This window comes from Tenebrio molitor, chromosome 4 (genome assembly GCF_963966145.1).
Source record: "Tenebrio molitor chromosome 4, icTenMoli1.1, whole genome shotgun sequence".
Lineage (NCBI taxonomy): Eukaryota > Metazoa > Arthropoda > Insecta > Coleoptera > Tenebrionidae > Tenebrio > Tenebrio molitor.
The window spans coordinates 24,447,163-24,453,782 of NC_091049.1; the positions used below are offsets into that span (position 1 = coordinate 24,447,163).

Here is a 6,620-nt window from a genome sequence, read left to right on the forward strand (position 1 = left end):
GCTGCTGAACGCAGTGAGGCAGACAAACCAGCCAAAGCATATAAAACCATTTTTGCTCCGAATAACATATACTATTTTTTCTTCAAACCTTCATAACAAATTATTTAAGACATGTTAAGAAAGCAGGTAGGAATTTCAAGTGATTTAGCTAGTTTACTTTACTGCCGCTCATCAGCGGAGACAATAACTTCACGGACGCCCTCAGCGGAGTTAATAATCTCGTCAGCTCGTTAGATGCCATGACAATGAAGTGACACTTTAGCATTATCAATGCAGCAGGATAATGTCATAATTTACTGACGTTTAAAGAAAAAAAAACTTTGTTTTATTCTGTTCGTGATTAATAATGAGACAGTGTGGACAAAAACGGGGTATCCTGATTTGAACAATTTAGGGCGTGCATTAGAGAAGCACAATTGCTTTTGCTTGTAAATTCGTTCTTTTCGGTAAACAAAACATTGCCACCGTAATAGACCCCTCGGCAACGGCCATACCACGTTGAAAAGCCCCGGTTCTCGCCCGTAATAGTCCCCGCTCGGAAAATGGAAATAGAAAAGTTTAGATAAGAATAGCGTACGGGAAAATCGTGAAATTATCAAGTCTAATTGATATTGCAATTTTTTTGTGCCAGCAAGAGTTGTCGTTTATTTTCCATAATAAACCCAATGCATGATATTCTTTTGTTAATGTTACTGTCATTTTCAAAACGTCCATGTTAGGGAAAAGTGCAACATTTTGAAATTACGTCTCACCTTTGTAATAATAAGCATTATATCCATCACCACCGTTGAACTGGTGCAAGGTCAAAAAAAAAAAAAAAAAACGCGAAAAAACTGACCAAGTGACTGACCAAAAAAATTGCTGGTGCCTACCCGGTTTTGATCTTGACGAGCCGCTACTGATTCGTGAACACTATGTAGCACTTGTAATATGTCGGTAAAGTAGATCTCGTATTGAGAAAATATCGAAAATAATTTTTACTTCATTAAAAGTGTATCCAATCAAAGGTTATTGTTTATTATTATGTATTAACCCACAAATTAAGTCCGGAGTCCGCTAAGTCGTTTCTCAAGGTAATGATTTCTTCAATATATGTAGTAGACCGTAGGCAACCCACAATACTATCTTTATCCCAGTGTACGAATAAAGATCAGGAATTTAAACCCTTTCTGTGCGTGGATCGAAATAACACAACTGAAGCGCCGAGGAGAGTTCTGGAGAGTCTCCAGGAAGAGCTATACTTGGGTCAACCAACAGATATAGTAATAAAACCGCCCCCTAGTGCCCGCGTATTTTAAATAGCAGCTTCCAATTGGCTTATTCAAAACGTGCGCAGATTTTCGAAAGCCTGATGTACATCCACAAAAATTACTTGAGGGCATTTCATTAGTTTTAACCTCGCTTCGGCAGTTTGACCACGTGTTTATGTTTGTTTGTTGTCCTTGGCATTTTTCGATTTGTATTATAAAATAGTTTTTTTTCAAGACTTTTGGTTCTCTATTTGTTAGAAAGAACCTGTTTCATTGTGAAACAGGCTTCGGCGTATATCGTTCTACGCAACTAGGCCACATTCCCTTTTTTTTATTACTATATCTGTTGGTTGGCCCAAGTATAGTTCCTTGTTCCTTGCAGGTGCAGGGACGTCCTGTTGACTCAACAAGACAGTCGTGGAACGTGCTGACACTGTCATTGGCGCGGCCATGTTACTCAAGACTGTAAGGCGTGTCTATCAGCAAATGGGTCAATTTACGAGCGACAGATGGAGGTAGGAGGTGGGTGTAGAAGCGGAGCGGCCGCATGCGGAAGAGGAGCCCCACAAAGAGTAAGAGGTCCACCCCCACCTCGACTAGAAATGAACTGCTGGCTAAACAGAAACAACAACACAATGCACCAGTGAAACGGAGTGAGACAGAACACAAAAAGCACATTCTACATGTGGGAATTTGGGAAAACATAACAGTGTCTTCACCAGTGGCGGCTTGTCAGGGGCGCCAGATATGTCAGAAATTCTATTTTTATAAACAATTTTTGTTATATCTCTCTGGTTTGGGTTAATTATACTCATACGTGTATAAGTCACTTTTCACTGTAGTTTGGTTTATAACGTGCCTTCAAATAAATTTATATTTAGAGCAACCTATGAAAGTTCAATTGTTTGCAACATTTTTACAGCGTAGAAAATGACACAAGAATCGTCTGGTCTGACATTTAACGAAATAAAATTAGGTTAGAAAATATTTTTAATTTTTGTAGCGCATTCATCTCAGATTATTGAAATTCACATTAATAAATAATCCAAACATTATTCCAATCACAAATTATTTGCTAACTAATGGCTTTTCGCCAATATACGGAAGATGATGTTTCAGCTTTCGAAATCTTTGTGAGGCATTGCTGCAAATTTTAGTTAATCTTCAGGAGAAAAATACCCCAAATTCGAATGAAAAGTCGAATAAGATCGCAAAAGTTCAAAAGCACCAAAGTCAAGTAACTGTTAACATAAAGGGAACAAGTAAATGGGATGTTACACGGTTAGTTCATATTCTCCATTCAATTTCAGTATTTATATTGAATGAAAACTCAAACTGAACATGGAACTAAACAGACAGTCTGAAAGTACCCAGCTTAAGCAAAGTGACAAATAGTTAGTCGTATCAATTCATTTATTTCTTTAAACCATAAAAGAAAACATAACATTAACATTGCTGTGAACACTAATAAGAATTGTAAATTAAGTATTGCACATAACCTCACACAATAGGAGATAACAATTTTATACATAATTTAGAGTAAGTGTTGAAAATGTGCACCCTGTTCTTGTAAACACAACCTAGTCCTTCACCTAATTGCATTAGTTACATTTTCTAAAACAATAGGATTATTATTAATTTCATTAATTTTCTGTGTTATCCTATTTCGTAGTTCTGCCAAATCATTTATGGGTGTTGTGTAAATTTAATTTTTGATGTGTGGCAACAAGAAGAAATCACATGATCTAGGGGGCCAGTTGTTTGGTGTATTACGGCTTATAATTCTGTTGTTATAAAAATGGAGTCAAAATTTCATTTCTGTATCTTGCAGCATTGATATTTCCTAAAAAACATTGATTATTATTTAATTACTAAAACACTATTACAATTGTTACCTTCAAGAAAGATTGGACCAATAATTCTGTGTTGGCTAATAGTAGCCCAAATGCCTACTTTCTTGGGGTACTGGGGTGTTTCAATGAAAAAATGTGGATTTTCTGAACTCCACATTCTTGTATTTTGAGAGTTGACATATCCACTAAGATGGAAGTAGGCTTCATCAGTGTAAAAGGTTTTATCAAGGTAAACATCCAAAGTATTCAGAAACCATTGACAATATTCTAATCTTTGGGGGAGATCAACTGGATGTAATTCTTGAACAGATGTGAGACGGTAGGGAAATAGGTGAAGATCTTTTTTCACAATTGAATGACAGGTACCAACAGACACATCAAGTTGTTGTGATAAATGCTCAATTGAAGTGCCTAGGGCTTCTTCCATTGCTTGTCTCACCTCTTCAATCACTTCTGGAGTTCTTTTCTTTGGCCTGCCGCTTCCAGGTTTTCGTCCCACAGATCCATTTTCTTGAAAATTCTTTAAGGAAACGTTTAAAGTTTGTCGAAACTGTGTATATTCCACTGCAATGTCTGCAATGAAGACTTTATGTTGTTCAGTGAAAGCCATTGTTCACAAAAATGTCGGAAAACAGTAAAACACTGACGCAGATTTCGTTTTAGTTCTGACAAGAACTGATTTTTTGTACGCAAGACGAGGAATAAAACGAATAAAAGCACAAACACAACTCAATTTGGAAACGGGAAAGAGAACGAATGTCAAATGTCAAAATTTTAATATGAAATTGGGACAAAGCTTACTATGCAACCTGTGTAACTCCGGAGAATAATTGATTGCCTACGAAATTATCTACACTGTTAACAGAATTAAAACGTATTCAACGCCTACTCTAAATATAATTATTTTTGAAGGCACGTTACAATGTACACCTGACCAGAATCAATTACGTAACCATAAATTAAGAACATTTAGGTAGGTAGATACATTCAAAAAAGGTAACTTTCTTGATGGGTATGATTGGCTTTATAACACTGACTGGTCCTTCATTGAAAACTGTACTGATGTCAATACTGATTGTTCGTTCGCTTTTTTACTGTAAATTAAAAATAAATAAGAAATATTTGATGTTTTAGTGACTAAAAACTTAATCACTTAAAAATGATTCCCTCGCGAAATTATTAAGAATCTCCGGTTAAACTGGAAACTTTGGGTTTAATACAAACCCCATAAAATCAGAAATTTATAAAAAAAAAAAAATATTTATGAAGTTCCTATTCGAGATTAAAAAAAAATTGATATTGACATTGCCATTGACATCGCTTCCTCCATATTTTTCGGACACAAAAATAATTATAACTGATACCTAAGGATTACAGCAGTAGCAGTACACTGCACGTGTTATGATGACTAAACGTAACTGCAACCGTTAGATATAGCCGCTGTATCACTAATTGATTTCATATAAATGTTCATCATGTGAGCTGTGCATTTGTAAAAGCACCTTTAATTTAGTTACATTACAAAAGTCACATTTATGAAGGTCATGTCCAATAAATCTTTACTTGGTAAAAATACAAAGACAAAAACAAATAAGAATTACTTTTGAAATCAGCAATGTTAAAATGGACAAAAAGTAAAAAATTAGTCAAATCGGGTTCGCGCAGAGCAAGCAACTTTGAAAGTCAAAGTCACTAGCTTTAGCTTTAATACCAACAGAAAATCAGATTTTCATTTCATGGCTTGCTTAGATGCACATTTATATGAAATTGAGTATAAATCGATGTGTGTGGAATCAATAAAAAATGCATTCACGTTGGTCTATATTTCCGATATTCAATTCACTACATACAAACATTTCCAACATACTGAATACTAAATAGATTGCATCAAAATTAAGCCACGGAACTACAAAAACCAAGTAATCCCTGGAGATCAAACATTTGAGAAATTTTTGACAATATTGCTCTTTCAGTAATGCGATTAGTAAAATTATTATGTGAGTACATCCTCCTTGCAAGATCAAATTAGGTAACCCAAAAGTTTTGGCATTTTCATTAGACCTAAAGTTCAATTTGTTACTCGATAAATGTGTTGAGGGAATTTGTGAATTTGTGGAAAGTTTGTGGGACAACCAATTTCGTAATTCAAAACAACCTGCTCTCAATATCGCAATCCTTGTTTACCCATTGTAATAGCTTCAACCACTGTATTTGCCTCTAAAACAATCTGGATTTTATAATACCTGTTCAAACGAACAAAATTTAAAAAAATATTTTTCGCTGCCAGATAACGAAATTAAAAGTCTAAGTGAAATAGATAATGATATCAAGAAAGTGGAGAACATTTGAGAATTTTAAAATATTGGTACACGTACATAGGGATACCAATTTTATAAGATTAATTCTACCTATTTAATGCAACAAATGTTGAAAATGAGCAGGATTTCTTTCTTGGCAAATTGCAAATCGATAATAACATTACGTTTTGCAACATTTCCAGTACAGCACCGGAAATGTTACAAAACGTGAGGAATGCATGCTACTACCGATTTGCAATTTGCAATTTGCCAAGAAAGAAACGGTGTCCATTTTGAACATTTGTTGCATTAAATAGTCTTCAATTTATAAAATGGGTTTTTATTTTTTAGCACGTAGGCTTTGAAAATATTCAGGAAACAAATAGTGCGTTGTATTCCTTGCTAAGGAAAGAACCTTTCAAACGAGGTGTCACTTGGCATACCCTTCCATTTGAAAAAAAAAGTTAGGGGTGGTTGCGAACTTCCGGAAGCAGATACACAAAAACCATATACGCCAGTATGTGGGCAAGGGAAAACAAAAATCGACCTGTTTTGAGATTTTTACAAAAATTGCCTATGTCCAAATTATGAATTTTATTCCAGTTAAAGTTTCCACACTGTATGTACCGTATGTTTCAAAAAATGTCTGGTCAAGTAGGTTCTGAAAAACAAAAGCATTAAAAACGTATGGCGTAACTTGAATATTCAGGTGGAAATGTGTTTATTACAATAATTGTTTTGAATGAACTGTCATAAAATGGCAATTTCAAAACAAGCTTGAGAACGGTTCTTTTCTACGAGAATTGGGGTTGGCCGTTGGCGCTGGCGCCAAGATTTCATATTGCAGTACCGCGGAGGCGCAGACGATCGCTTATTTGCTTCGGATTAAAGTTAGGTTATGTACCCGGCACGGCCGCGCAACAACAACATCAACAAAAGCCAATAAACCCGGGCAATATGTGTAAACAAGTAATGTAACAACAATCAGTGGCGTAGATAAGGGGGGGGGGGTCCAGGGGGTCCGGACCCCCCCCAGAGCTCATCCATATTCTTTCACAACTGAATAATACTTTTCTTAAAATGAAAATGACAAAAGTTAACTAACATTTCAGCCTGCTAAAAATGATAGTGGCAAGAAAATACTTTTACTAAAATATTTTTTTCACAACTTTTTCGACAGTTTAGTTTAAAAAATCTTCCAACTTTGTTCCAAAAATGGT

At 35.3% G+C, this 6,620-nt stretch overlaps 1 long non-coding RNA gene across 1 annotated transcript; it reads right to left on the minus strand.

The window, feature by feature from the left end:
• Nucleotides 1-2,649: 2,649 nt before the first annotated feature.
• Nucleotides 2,650-3,838, minus strand: LOC138129953 (uncharacterized). The gene is made up of 2 exons (XR_011159444.1): nucleotides 3,146-3,838; nucleotides 2,650-3,093 (listed from the first exon to the last, which is right to left on the minus strand). It is a non-coding gene; the product is annotated as an uncharacterized lncRNA (long non-coding RNA).
• Between the last annotated feature and the right edge of the window lie 2,782 nt (nucleotides 3,839-6,620).